The 13,570-nt window shown below is 39.4% G+C and overlaps 1 protein-coding gene across 5 annotated transcripts in view; it reads left to right on the forward strand.

The window, feature by feature from the left end:
- The window catches only part of LOC308612927 (uncharacterized protein), a 110,992-nt gene that overhangs the window by 20,302 nt on the left and 77,120 nt on the right, over positions 1 to 13,570 (forward strand). The window contains exon 2 of one of the 5 annotated variants that reach the window (XR_014015175.1): positions 4,155 to 4,741. The exons of the other annotated variants lie outside the window; for them this stretch is intronic. The gene's annotated coding sequence lies outside the window, so the exon portion shown is untranslated. Of the gene's footprint in view, positions 1 to 4,154; positions 4,742 to 13,570 lie in introns of those variants that run through there. 5 annotated transcript variants of the gene reach the window in all.

Genomic DNA, 13,570 nt, shown 5'->3' on the forward strand with positions numbered 1-13,570 from the left:
AATATACAGTGGAGAAAAGACAGTCTCTTCAATAAGTGGTGCTGGGAAAACTGGACAGCTACATGTAAAAGAATGAAATTAGAACACTCCCTAACACAATACACAAAAATAAACTCAAAATGGATTAAAGACCTCAAAGTAAGGCCAGACACTATAAAACTCTTAGAGGAAAACATAGGAAGAACACTCTTTAACGTAAATCACAGCAAGATCTTTTTTGACCCACCTCCTATAGTAATGGAAATAAAAACAAAAATGGAGCCTAATGAAACTTAAAAGCTTTCACACAGCCAAGGAAACTATAAACAAGACAAAAGACAACCCTCAGAATGGGAGAAAATATTTGCAAACGAATCAACGGACAAAGGATTAATCTCCAAAATATATAAACAGCTCATGCAGCTCAATATTTAAAAATTGAACAACCCAATCAAAAAATGGGCAGAAGACCTAAATAGACATTCCTTCAAAGAAGACATACAGATGGCCAAGAAGCACATGAAAATCTGCTCAACATCACTAATTATTAGAGAAATGCAAATCAAAACTGCAATGAGGTATCACCTCATACCAGTTAGAATGGGCATCCTCAGAAAATCTACAAACAACAAATGCTGGAGAGGGTGTGGAGAAAAGGGAACCCTCTTGCACTGTTGGTGGGAATGTAAATTGACACAGCCACTATGGAGAACAGTGTAATCACTATTATTTTAAAGGGTTCCTTGACTCTATAGCTTCTTCAGCATCATAGAAATTTCTATTGTAGAAATTAAAGGTCTAAATTAAAGGTCTGTGGGTTACAGTGAATGGAGCCCCAGCCAAAGTGTCAGTGCTGTATAATTTGTCTGTATTTACAAAGTATTACTTAATCACTCCTCCAAGGGGACAAGAATAAGTTCACTCTGCTAAAAGTTAATCCATATGATTAAATGAGAAATAAGAGATTTAGCTCTTAAATAGATAAATATGAAATACTTTCTGAATTTCTTCATTTATTAAAGCTTGGCCAAAGACATTCTCTGTTCTCCTAACTCCTTTCTTTATCTTTGACACCTGAAGCTTTGACACTTTTGTAAGCAAAAAATTCAAAGCACAAAGAAAACACCATAGGTATTTGGCTAAATATCTAAGGATCAAACTTACAGAAAACGAATGAGAACAGCCCTTGCTGATAGACGCAGAGACCAAAACATCTTCCATGTTCTACTTCATGATCTAAATCTAACACAAGAGATTTAGATGAGTGGTATAGTCTCCGTACCAGCAGCATGTCAGGTAAATTCTCAGGCCTCATTCCAGATCTACTGAATGAGAAAGTCTACGGTAGGCTCAGCAATCCTTAGTTTAATAAGACTTCCAGGTGATTCTGATGGTGGTAAAGTTTGAGAAGCGTTAGTTTAGAACAGATTTCGAAAAATAGAAGGACAGAACCTTCAGAGTGTCACTGTTATAAAATTTTTATTCCGTGCTTGAAGAGAAACAAAAAAAGTAAGTCTGTATAGGCCTTCGATAAACATACCTTTAGGCTAAAGAGCTTTCTGAAAGCCAATACCACTATAGAATGACAGTGTTTGGAAGACTCTCAAAAGTCACTTTTCATAGCCTACCACATTAATTGAGAAATGTTTTGACTGCCAAGGTTGGGTTATAATCTACAAATGTTCTGTGGAACTAATTCCATGAAGATAGTTTTGCACAGAAGACGTTTGATGCCCAGATATTTTTAGGTTACTCTGGGTTACACAGAATGAAAAAGGTTTCCTTGTTGAGAAGTCTTACAAGCAGAGAACATGTTTAATTTTGTGTACTCTAGTGCTCTGCAGGACTTCTCAGAGCTTCTAATATGTGAAAATGTAATTATGAATTTCCAAAAGAGGATATTCTCTTTTGTGTATGGTGGTTCTCTTCATTTATGGTGTTTTTCAGACTTGTTTGATCATGGAAACCTTTCTCTGTGGAACGTCCTTTATGGCCAGAATTCTGCAGAATCTATCTTGGGAAATGCTGATCTGAATTATAGAATGATAAAATTTCTGTCTTGGAGCTATTTTTAGAAATCAATCTGTTGAATTCCTTAGTTCTGAGCACCTGGCTTGTCAAAAGTCAGGGAGCTAATTATGCCAGAGCCACTTGTAACCTCCAGTTTGTGCTGTTACTAACCCTTGCAGATATGAGAATTTTTTTAAATATCAAATTTCGTGGATAAACACCCACTTCCTACACACATATACATGAATGTAAATAGGTTAAATGTTTTATACCTATCAATTTGGAAGTAACCTAACAATGGGCAATACCACAAACTTTGGAGTCAGATTCTGGCTCCATAATCTCCTGCCAGTAAAACCAAAGGGTGAGTTAACTAAATTCTACAAATCTCAGTTTCTTATGTGTAAAATGGGGATAACAATTATACCTACCTTCTGGGTGCTAATAAGAGGTAAACAAAATAATATCAATAACATAGTTAGCACTGTGCTTACCACACTGTAAATGCTCAATAAATGTTAGCCACTACTTTATTGATTGAACTAAAAATACATAATGGACAAAAATTACAACCAAATCCACAATGTGTTTAAAGAATTTGTATTTTATTAAATCAAAATAGACTGCACATGCATTTTGAGAAAAAACGTATATAGGTGCAAGATATTATTTATTCATTCTGTAATGTTTAATGTACAAATCAATTTGGAGATCCTTTGCAGCAACTCTGCAACAGTTGGGGTTTACCGACTACAGGTTAGGAACCAACGGCCTGTGTCAATGCATTTTTATCTAAAAACTGACTCTTTATTTAAAAAAATTTACATGAGGAGAGAGACATCTGCCTTCTTTGTTCCATTATTTCTGTGTTTAAATTCCCTTGCAGTTGATTTTTTATGGGTCTCTTTGGGCATGTTCAAAACCCATTTCCTCTGATCTAATCTTCTGCAGACCTGCACAGCTGGTAGGCATCTTCCTCACGGCAACATTTTATTCTGAGTAAAACCTCTTCCTAAAAAAGCCACTCTATCAATCAATTAATAATATTATGTGCCCGGCATTTGAATAGACACGTGTGGATAGACAGAAGACACTTGAAACCTCTTTTATAACTTCAAGGAACTTATAATGTAGTTGAGGGGACAAATTTATCATTTGAGAGTATCCAAGTGCTATACTGATGGTACTAGTTGAAAATCGTACTTTCTGAAAATGTTCAGAAAAGGGCAATATCAAAGCTCCATGGAGGCAGAAGCACATTTAGTGCAAAAATACAGAATTAGGAATCAGGTTCTAGTCCAGGCTTTTTCTTTTTCTTTTATTTTTTTGCGGTACACGGGCCTCTCACTGTTGTGACCTCTTCCTTTGCAGAGCACAGGCTCCGGACGTGCAGGCTCAGCGGCCATGGCTCACGGGCCTAGCCGCTCTGCGGCATGTGGGATCTTCCCGGACCGGGGCACGAACCCGTGTCCTCTGCATTGGCAGGCGGATTCTCAACCACTGCACCACCAGGGAAGCCCTCTAGTCCAGCCTTTGAAACTAACTATATAACCTTGGGCTAGATTTTAACTTCTCTAGATCTTAGTTTTCTTACCTATAAAATGAACAGTTGGATTGGGCTCTGCCTCCTGGTACTTAAGAAGGGAGACCTTTATCCCCACTGTGCATCTTCACATTGACTGCTTGCACAGCCCTCTGAGATAGATACTACTCAGGGGTGGTTGCCTCCATTTCTCAGATGAGGACACTGAGGCTAGCAAGGTTATGTCATCTATTATCACCTAGCTAATAAGCGGTTATTCCAGTACTCCCACGCGGGTTTTCCCTACTCTGGCCTCTTTTCTCTTAACCACAAGGCCAATTTTCTCCTTTGAGGGGGTGGGAAAGGGTTTAAGCTGGACCTTCTGAGATGGGTAAGGGCAGAGATAGAGTTACACTGTGGGTCTAACTCAATCCCCAGAGTACATAGTAATTTATAGTGCAACTCCCTCCCTGAATCCCAGAAAGCCTGTAATACGAGGTTATTTCTGTCCCCGAACACTAGCATTATTATGGAGATCAGCTGAGCATGAAGTGAGTTTCTTGCTTATTCATTAGCCTTTTCTTTTTTAAGCATTTCTCTTTTTCTTTTTTTAATTCTTCATTTTAAAATTGCTTTTTTCTAGGGCTTCCCTGGTGGCACAGTGGTTGAGAATCTGCCTGCCAATGCAGGGGACACGGGTTAGAGCCCTGGTCCGGGAAGATCCCACATGCCGCGGAGCAACTAGGCCCGTGAGCCACAGCTACTGAGCCTGTGCATCTGGAGCCTGTGCTCCCAACAGGAGAGGCCGTGATAGTGAGAGGCCCGCGCACCACAATGAAGAGTGGCCCCCGCTTGCCACAACTAGAGAAAGCCCTTGCACAGAAATGAAGACCCAACACAGCCAAAAATTAATAAATACATTAATTAATTTTAAAATAAATAAATAAAAAGAAAAAGAAAGAAAGAAAGAAACTGCCAAAGTGTTTTAAAAAATAAATAAATAAAATAAAATAAAATTGTTTTTTTCTAAGTTCTCTTTGATTACTCAAATAAAGCTCTTCCTACTGTTTCTGTACATATAGAGAAAGACCGTTTTCTCTCAACCTCTTACAAATCATTAGCCTGTGAATAATCACCAGTATAACACGGTATTTAGACTTTTAATAAAAAGGTGACTGACTTTCATTTGTTTCTGTGCCACTAACAGTTCAGAACTCTTTTATCTGTGACTTTTTCTCTCTCATCAGTGTTGTTTGCCTTCTGTCCTCGCGTGGTCTGCTTGAATCTGTCTAGAGATGGAAAAGCCTGTGATAGTAATCATGGACTTTACTGAGTGTTTACTTTGCTTGGGGTACTAGGATGTTGCAGCCATCAAGCCATCACATTACAGCCACCTGGATGGTGAGCCCTGAGGGAATTTAGGATAGAAATGTAATGCCTGCCACCAAATCATCAAACTATGCAGCACCCACTCCCCCCCACCCCCACCCACCTTGCACCCTGAGGAAACTCAGAATGAGAAAACACAGGATTCTGGCCCCAGATAGTGCATATCAAAGGAATGATGTCAGTGAGCCCAGACTCCTGCATCTTCCCATACACAGAAAAGCGCTAAATTCCTTAACTTGAGATATCTGATTTTCTTAAGTAACAGTAATCTTCTGATGTTCTGACTACCTGGTCCTTGTTGCAGAAACTCCTCTATATCCTGGCTTCCCACCTCACCTCTTTGGAGCAGTCTCGCAGAGTTATCTGAGATGCTGTGTCCCAGGCTTAAGGCCTTAGTTTTGTCCGCCAAATAAACCACAACTCTGAACTTTTAGGTTGTGTACTTTTTTTCAGTCTACATATTCAAGGTGTGTTATGTTTAATCTTTACAACCACCCCAGTTAGGAACTACTGATGTTCCCATTTTATATAAATAAGGAAATTGATACAAATAAGAAAATTGAGATGAAAGTGATTTGTCCAGAGTTGCCAAGTCAATTTAGCAGAGTAAAGTCAAACTCATAGAGTTTGGCACCAAAACCTAGGCCCTTAACCTTGAGACTATACTTTTGCTTTCCTCAAAGGAAAGAAGTTGGACATATGTGGGAGGATCAGTTACCTCGTCTTCTTCTCCTTTTCAAGGTTGAGCTGATTTAGATGGAGTTTATTTGAGCAATGTAGTAAGATTAATTATTTAGGCTAGGAGAAAATTAGCAGCAAGGGAAGGAAATTAAGAAAGGGAACATTTTGGATATACATTTGCATCTTATATACACCTCTTTCCTAAATGGAGAGCCATTTCCTGACCAATTTTTCTAGCGAAAGAGGTTATTCACAGCTGGGAAAAGCAGACCCCACCACTGGAAAGATTGGACTGCCACTGACTGCTATCGCAGTTAGTAGTGAGAGTAGGAGGTTATGGACATTTCTAACATATTTTAATAATTGACAGAAAAAAATTGATCCTTATCTTTAAAAAATCATGAAGGGCTTCAGAAAATTACTTCCTTTAGTTTATCACCTCTGTTGTGTCTTACTGTCATGGTAAAATCATGTGTGTCACGTTTTCTTTCCCTCTGCTATAACAAGGCTTTAACTTATGATGATGATGATGATGATTTTTAACATCTTTATTGGAGTATAATTGCTTTACAATGGTGTGTTAGTTTCTGCTTTATAACAAAGTGAATCAGTTATGCATATACATATGTTCCCATATCTCTTCCCTCTTGCGTCTCCCTCCCTCCCACCCTCCCTATCCCACCCCTCTAGGTGGTCACAAACCACCTAGCTGATCTCCCTGTGCTATGCGGCTACTTCCCACTAGCTATCTATTTTACGTTTGGTAGTGTATACATGTCCATGCCACTCTCTCACTTTGTCACAGCTTACCCTTCCCCCTCCCCATATCCTCAAGTCCATGCTCTAGTAGGTCTGTGTCTTTATTCCCGTCTTACCCCTAGGTTCTTCATGACTTTTTTTTTTCTTAGATTCCATATATATGTGTTAGCATACGGTATTTGTTTTTCTCTTTCTGACTTACTTCGCTCTGTATGACAGACTCTAGGTCCATCCACCTCACTACAAATAACTCAATTTTGTTTCTTTTTATGGCTGAGTAATATTCCATTGTATATATGTGCCACATCTGCTTTATCCATTCATCTGCTGAGGGACACCTAGGTTGCTTCCATGTCCTGGCTATTGTAAATAGAGCTGCGATGAACATTTTGGTACATGACTCTCTTTGAATTATGGTTTTCTCAGGGTATGTGCCCAGTAGTGGGATTGCTGGGTTGTATGGTAGTTCTATTTGTAGTTTTTTAAGGAACCTCCATACTGTTCTCCATAGTGGCTCTATCAATTTACATTCCCACAAACAGTGCAAGAGGGTTCCCTTTTCTCCACACCCTCCCCAGCATTTATTGTTTCTAGATTTTTTGATGATGGCCATTCTGACTGGTGTGAGATGATATCTCACTATAGTTTTGATTTGCATTTCTCTAATGATTAATGATGTTGAGCATTCTTTCATGTGTTTGTTGGCAATCTGTATATCTTCTTTGGAGAAATATCTATTTAGATTATTAAAAGAGAGGAATGTTAAGGCTTCTGCTTTGCTGTTTCTCTCCTCTCTGCTTTGAGAGTTGGTTGACTCTTTGGGTTTCCCTCTCTCTGCCTTGGAAAGGTTCCTTTTCTGTTGGGAGTCGAGTCCCAGCCGTGCTTCGTGTCTGCAAACACGAAGGGCAGAGTTTAGGCTGCTGAATGAGACCAAGGAATGTTTGAGTGGCAGGGGCAGGGGGTTGTTGGCTTTACCTAAAATATTTTCTGAAAACATCTCATATAATGTTATGTTTTGTAGCTCCCCTAGCTCTTCTCTGATCCCCGCTTTTAAATAAATGTGTAGAATTATAATGTGTACAGAGGAAGTTAGAAAATGAACCCCACTGTTCCTATCTCCACAGGCATCTGTACGGTTGGGACAGGGTGAATGGGCTCTTTGGGAATTCTAAGGGGAATCCACTAGAGTCAAATTCCTCAACCAGGGCAAACCTGCATCAGCTGTGTAAATAGTGTGGCACTGTGAGGGGGCCACAGGCAGCTACTGTGATAGTCAGCTGAGAGTCAGCTACTGTGCCCAGGTAGTGAAAAGGATTCACGTTTCATCCGGAGCTTGCAGGATGTAGAGTCTTGTAGTCCCTGATGAGTGGGTGGGTAGAAATTTCCTTCACACTTTTTATTTAGGAGGGAAGGCAAGTCTGATTACGATAGGTAGCGCTGGCTGATAAAACCATAATGAAAAGAGGGCTTCTGAGGGAAGGAAAAAAACTCTGAAAGCTGGGGACAGAATTGGGCACTCACTGGCAGATGTTTATCTCAGCTCAAGAAATTCCTGGGAGCAGGCGTAGGACATTGTGCTCTGACATGATTTATTTAGCTGTTCTTTAGAACGGGAACTTAAATGAGATTCATGTATCTAGTTTCTTTCCCCCTCAACATTTGAAAGAAGGCAGCAACCCTGAAGGCTTTCTGTCCATCAGGCAGTGCCTCCCGCCTGTGCCTGTGCCTCTTTTGGGTGTTGGTTTGCAGCTTCATTAACCTCGGCTCTTCCCCAGGCACAAATCTGAATGCTCGCCCCAGCTCCTGGATCTGCAGTTGTTTTAGTGTTCTTATGCTTATTCTGCCGGCTTCATCACCCTGACATCCAATTTGTTTGTTTAGCTTAAATGCCCGGCACTGCCAAAAAAAAAAAGGCTATCTGTTTCGCTTAAATGAATGGGCATGGAGACAAAACAACTAGGTACAAGCAGTGCTCTATGTACATCTGTACATAATACACTCCTGAAAATATGAACAAATCCGCAAGACTCAAATAATAGACAACCTGTTGTAAACAGCATCCTAGGACCAAAGAACTAAAAGTGCCATAAAGTTCCTAAATATATCTGGTTTTCAGAGATAGTTTTTAATTTGTATTTCTAGCATTTTGTCTGAGCTCTTTAATTATTTCCCTTCACCACTGGATACATGGAGTGCTGGCTTAAGTCCAACCATCCACCAACTGAGACAAAGGTTTGACAAGGGTTCTCTGCTTTTAGCTTGGCTACTGTTTTCTATCTTCATTGTAGTTGTATTAAATTTATAAGCTCTATCCTCATCAATAGTATCAGTATTTGTTTTTTTCATTTTCAGTCCCACTTTTATAGATGTATATGGATAAAATCCATAATATCAGAGGAATTTTATATTAATAAAATATTAAGATATTCAAATAATTACTTAAACAAGTATTCTTTTTTATTGAAGTATAGTTGTTTACAATATTGCATTAGTTTCAGGTGTACAGCATAGTGATTCAGTATTTTTTTTGCAGATTATATTTCATTATATGTTATTACAAATATCAGGTATTATTCCCTGTGCTATACAATAAATCCTTGTTGCTTATCTACTTTATGTATAGTATAAACAAGTACTCTTGTACAAAGATGGCACCATACGCCCAAACAGAACAACTATACCTGCCATTATCCATTTTCTCCATGCCAGTTTAAGTGCTATGTTTCTCCTTTCTTAAGAGTTTCCTTAACTTGCCTAAACCATTCCAGGAATTACCAGATACCAGAGAGCATGCAGCTGTGGGTATGTTTTCTTGAAGTGATCAACTTTCTGACATTGGTTAATGGCCCAGAACCACAGGAGTTGATGGAAGACAGTTTTAGAGGCAGTTGCTTCTTTTCTGTGTGCATTATGAACAAGTCTGCCTCATACTGGTCTGGGGGAAGCCTACCATCCAGGTAGATCTCAGAGTATCTTTTGTATACTGTAGTTGTTGTTTTCTTCAAAACAATAGAATGTTTGAACTGTTGCTGTTGTTTTCTTCTTGTTATTGTTTTTAAGGTTCAAAAGTGTTAGACATGTATATAGATAGTTGTGACTAAGAATTTAGTTAAGAGTAATTCCAGAGAGGAGGGTCGTCTTTTGTTAGCACATTTACTGGTTCCTTGTGAGGATAACCTGGTGGTATATTATACTGGACTGCATCTACCTCTTAATATCACACAAAAATAGATCCGAGAAGCAATGTAGTAGAATCAGTAACAGCATAGACTTTGAAGAAAGACACAGAGTTTGGATCCACCGCTTTCTAACTGTATGACTTGGGTGAGTGATTTAACCATGCTGAGCCTCAGTATCCTCATTTGTAAAGTGGGAATAATTATGCCTACCTCTCAAGGTCATGTCGTCTGAAAAAAATTGCACAACCTAAAAGTCGAGAATTCTGTTTTCTTTGGTGGACTTTCTGAGGATTTCAGGCTCAGGAGGCAGCCTCTCAGAATAGCTCCGAGGAGGTGCTCTGCAGAGGTAAGGGAAGAGCCAGGCTATACGGGAGTTTTTGCAACAAAGACCAGGTAGTTGGAACATCAAAAGATTACTGTTAAATAAAGAAAACCAGATAGTTCAACTTAATGAATTTAGCACTTTTCTATGTGTGGGAAGATATGAGAGTCTGGGCTCACTGAAAACATTCCTTTAATATGCACCTTAGCTGTCTAGGGCCAGTATCCTGTTTGTCTCCATCCTGAGTTCCCTCAGGGCTCACTGTTGGGGCAGCTGTGGTGGCTTGATGGCTGCAACATTCACTGATATGGCAGCAACATTTTTCATTCACAGTCATTATAAAGATTAAACATATATTTTATAAATTTTTGTGATTTCACCCTGTGTTAGTCAACCAACATAGGTTTATTTCAAAGATCTCCTGCTGTGGTCTGAAAACCTGTGTTTCTCTATTTCATCTTTAACAATTATTGGCCAAATAACAATACCAACCATGGTGGAGAGGGAATGGAGGATGGCTGAGAGCACATGTGGGCAAGTGTATTTTGGTGTTAGACTTGGTGGGGGGCCTGAGTAGTGGTGCCATAATGTTCCCCATGTTTGTGGGTGGCTTTTCATAAATCAGTATGTTAGCTGAGGGTATGGTTAGACAGAGGGCTTAAAAAGGTTGGAACACTTGAGCTAGGTTCAGATCCTCACATATTATCACTATTTACCTGAATTTATGGTGTTGGAAGGTTTTCAGAAATTGAGGTATGAGGTGACATAAACCACCCGTTTTCTTGTGACAGAATTCCAAGTCAGATAGCTGGAAATAGAACTTAGGAGGATTGAGAGGGTAGAGAATTCTGATTTCCTCAGAATCTAAGCAGTAATGGGCCGAGGAAACACTTTTAACACTTCTAAATGACACAGATTCTTACATGTCCAATCTGTAAGCTTTTAGGATTATTCACTCTTGGTTTCTTTTCAAAGGTCATGACACAATAGCAGTTTATCAGACTTCTCCATGAATAGTCTCATTTGAAAACACCGGTTTCTTGTATGAGCTTCCTTGTAGAATTATGAACAAAGTTCAGGTCCTGGAGTAAAGAGATCTGGATTCAAACCCAACCTCTGCCATTTATTAGCTATATGACCTTGGGTGAAAGGATTCTTGAGTGATTCTGAAAGGATTCTCGAAGGATTCTCAGTTGATTCATTCGTAAAATATGTATATCAATACCCACATCAATGAGTTGTTTTAAGAACTAAATGAGAAAAAGTTTAAAATTTTTTTCAAGCTCTACCACTGTGATGAAGAGTTTTAGTAGTACAGTAGGTCTTCACAGGATTCTGCTATATCCTATAAAGCATAAGCAAAAGAACAAACAAACAAAGATCTATACCACATCGTTTACTAATGTCTGAGACATAATGAGGAGTACAAACGAATGTCTGTGAAATACTTTTCTTCTTTTAAGGTAACACTTTCCTATGAAATACTAGGGCAAGGGCCAAGGCCAAGAAATATTTAGGTTTCCCTCAACAACTTCCCCTCCAGGAAATACTAAGAACGAGATGATAAAAAATTTCCACTCTAACACACAGGGCGTTTCTTCTGTTTGTTGCTTAGAAGGATTTTATATTTTTAAAAGGAAGGTTGGTTTAGCCTAAGTTCTAAAGAACCTCCTTCAAAGAGAGTTTTATTCTTGGAGAAATAAAAAGGCTATCACTTAGGAAAAGTGCAGGTGTGTAGGCCCATCAAGTTGTGACTTGATTGTGGCAAGAGAATGAACTTTTCCTGAAGCCCTGCACCTCGATTCTTGGCTGAGGAGCGGCAACGTGCTTGGGGACCATCGGTCTTCATTTGGTCATAATGAATGATAGAGGAAAATCACTAAATGAGTTCCAATTAGTCATCCAATTGATAAATAGGCTTAAGAGCTTATTATATGCAAGAAGTTGCTAAGCTTTATAGTGGGGACAGGAGAAGGGCACTGGGGGTAGTTGTGCAAAGATGTATCAGTAACAGTTGCATCTCAAAGAAACATATGCTCTAGTGAAGAGATGGAATATACATAACCCTATCACCAAGACACTAAGAGTAGTTTCATGTCAGAGTGCAAAATGTATGATAGTTCAGAGGAATAAGAGGTCATTTTCATTTGGGGAATCAGAAAAGAGTTAACGAAGGAGGGTGTGTTTGAGCCTGGTGTGGAGACATAGCTGTCTTTGGACAAGTGGAGTAAGGAGGACCAGGTACTCCTGTTATAGGAGAAATCAAGGCCAAGACGCAAGAGTGGGTAAGTGTGATGAGCACGAGGACAAGAGAGGAAAATAAGACAAAAAAAAGTGAACCCTAGGTCAAAGGAAAAATGAATATAGTATATTAGAAAGAGCATTGACTTGCTTTAAAATGGAAAGTTATTGTATTTCCTTGTTTGTAAGATTCACATTTTTCTTCCTCATTTTAATGTCTTTGAAATCAAGAAAAATCTTACAGTCAATACGTATATTTAGTATAATATTTCTTTATCGCCTAAAAAAGGTTACTGAATCAGTGGTATTTCCACAAGTGATGGAAATAGTTTGATATTTTATATTTGTAATTATTTCACACACAAACTCCCACTTTATAGGCTTTTTTTAAAAACATCTTTATTGGAGTATAATTGCTTTACATTGTTGTGTTAGTTGCTGCTGTATAACAAAGTGAATCAGCTATACATATATATATATCCCCATATCCCCTCCCTCTTACGTCTCACTCCTACCCTCCCTATCCCACCCCTCTAGGTGGTCACAAAGCACTGAGCTGCTCTCCCTGTGCTATGCGGCTGCTTCCCACTAGCTAGCTATTTTACATTTGGTAGTGTATATATGTCCATGCCACTCTCTCACTTCGTCCCAGCTTACCCTTCCCCCTCCCTGTGCCCTCAAGTCCATTCTCTATGTCTGTGTCTTTATTGCTGTCCTGCCCCTAGGTTCTTCAGAACCCTTTTTTTTTTTTTTTAGATTCCACATATATGTGTTAGCATATGGTATTTGTTTTTCTCTTTCTGACTTACTTCACTCTGTATGAGAGACTCTAGGTCCATCCACCTCACTACAAATAACTCAATTTCATTTCTTGTTATGGCTGAGTAATATTCCATTGTATATATGTGCCACATCTGCTTTATCCATTCATCTGTCGATGGACACATAGGTTGTTTTCATGTCCTGGTTATTGTAAATAGAGCTGCAATGAACATTGTGGTACATGACTCTTTTTTTTTTTTTTTTTGGTGGTACATGGGCCTCTCACTATTGTGGCCTCTCCCGTTGCGGAGCACAGGCTCCGGCCGCGCAGGCTCAGCAGCCATGGCTCACGGGCCCAGCCAATCCGCGGCATGTGGGATCTTCCCAGACTGGGGCACGAACCCGTGTCCCTTGCATCGGCAGGCGGACTCTCAACCACTGCGCCACCAGGGAAGCCCATGACTCTTTTTGAATTATGGTTTTCTCAGGGTATATGCCCAGTAGTGGGGTTGCTGGGTCGTATGGTAGTTCTATTTTTATATATGATCCTTTTAATGTGCTGCTGGATTCTGTTTGCTAGTATTTCGTTGAGGATTTTTGCATCTGTGTTCATCAGTGATATTGGCCTGTAGATTTCTTTTTTTGTAACATCTTTGTCTGATTTTGGTATCAGGGTGATGGTGCCCTCGTAGAATGAGTTTGGGAGTGTTTCTCCCTCTGCTATAT

Source organism: Mesoplodon bidens (assembly GCF_964165515.1).
Source record: "Mesoplodon bidens genome assembly, chromosome: 2".
NCBI lineage: Eukaryota > Metazoa > Chordata > Mammalia > Artiodactyla > Ziphiidae > Mesoplodon > Mesoplodon bidens.